This window comes from Chrysochloris asiatica, unplaced genomic scaffold (assembly GCF_000296735.1).
Source record: "Chrysochloris asiatica unplaced genomic scaffold, ChrAsi1.0 scaffold00073, whole genome shotgun sequence".
Classification (NCBI taxonomy): Eukaryota; Metazoa; Chordata; class Mammalia; order Afrosoricida; family Chrysochloridae; genus Chrysochloris; species Chrysochloris asiatica.
Genome location: NW_006408591.1, coordinates 126,759 through 128,632, shown reverse-complemented (window position 1 = coordinate 128,632; position 1,874 = coordinate 126,759).

Below are 1,874 nucleotides of genomic sequence, written 5' to 3'. Positions count from 1 at the left end.
CTCATCTGAATCTGGTTTAAACCTCTGATAGTTCCCTGTCAATGTACTGTTGCAGCCATTTTTGAATAATCTTTAGCAAAATTTTAATTGCATGCGATGTTAATGCTATTCCTCATTCCATTGGGTCACCTCTCTTTTGAATGGTAACAAATATGGATCTCTTCCAATCAGTTGACCAAGTAGCTGTCTTCAAAATTTCTTGGCATAGATGAGTGAGTGCCTCTAGTGCTTCCTCAGTTTTTAGAAAGATTTCAATTTGCATTCCATCAATTCTTGGAGCCTTGCTCTTTGCCAATGTCTTCAGTACACCTTGGACTTCTTCCTTCAGTACCATTGGCTCTGGATCATATGCTGTCTCTTGAAATGTTTGAACATTATCCATATGTGTTTTCCTTCCATCTTCTTTTGGTGCTTTCTGCATCGTTCAATATTTTGCCCATAAAATCCTCCAATATTGCAAATTGAGGCTTGAATTTTTCTTCAGTTTTTCAACTTGAGAAATACTGAGTGTGTTCTTCCTCTTTAGTTTTCTAACTCCAGGTCTGTACACTTCATTATAAAACTTGACTTTGTCTTCTTGAGCTGCTTTTTGAATTTTTCTGTTCAACTCTTTTACCTCCTTATTTCTGCCACATGCTTTAGCATCTCTACTCTGGATAGATTTCATAGTCTCTTCTGACATCTACTTTGGTCTTTTCTTTCCTTTTTGTCATCTTACTGATCTTTTGCTTTCTTCCTGTTTGATGTTCTTGATGTCATCCCACAACTCTTCCAGTCTTCAGTCTTTAGTGTCTAATGTATCCAATCTGTTCATGAGATGATGTCTAATTTTAGGTACAATATGTTCAAGTTCAATTCTGGCTTTCATGGAGTTTTTTGTTTTTAACATCAGTCTGAACTTGGATTTGAGAAAATGATGGTCTATTCCAGTCTGCCCCTGGCTTTGTTTTGGCTGATTATATGGCGCTTTCCACCATCTCTTCCCCTAGATGTGGTCAATTTGATTTTTGTGTATTCTGTCTGATGAAGTCCACGTACATAGTTGTCTTTAATGCTATTTTAAAAAGCATTTGTAATTAATAAGTCGTTGGTCTTGCCAAATTCCATCATGTGATCTCCATCATCATTTATGTTACTAAGGTCATATTTTCCAATTTCTGATCCTTTCTCTTTGGTTCCAACCTTTGCATTCCAATCACCAGTAATTCCAATCTTGAATACATGTTGGATCAATTTCAGGCTGAAGAATTTAGTAGAATTCTTCAGTTTCATCTTTACTGGCTTTAGCTGTTGGTGCATAAATTTGAAAAATAGTGGTATTAATTGGTCTTCTTTGTAGGTGTATGAATATTATCCAATCCCAGACAGCATGTACTTCAAAATAGATCTTGAAATGCTCTTTTAGATAAATAATGCAATGACATTACTCTTCACCTTGCCATTCCCGGCACAGCAAAACATATGATTGTCAGATTCAAAATGGCCAATATCAGTCCATTTCAGCTCACTAATGTCTAGGATATCAGTCTTTATTCATTCCATGTTCTGATTATTAATGGATTTTCCAGCTCTTTCTCCTCATTTTGAGTTGTACACCATAGTCTGTCTTAGTATGGAAGCTCAGTTGAAACCTGTCCTTTTGGGTGATCCTGCTGGTATTTAAAATACCCATGGCATAGCTTCCAACATCACACAAGTCACCGCAGTATCACAAACTTACAGACAAATGGTGAATATGTCTAGGATAGGTAAGCAGTTTGAAATGACAAGCTGTTCCATGGAAGAAAGATAAAGCTTTCTGCTCCCATAAAGATTCACAGCTTCGGAAACCCGGTTCAGGGTCGCTAAGAGTCGGAACTGACTCCACAGCACAC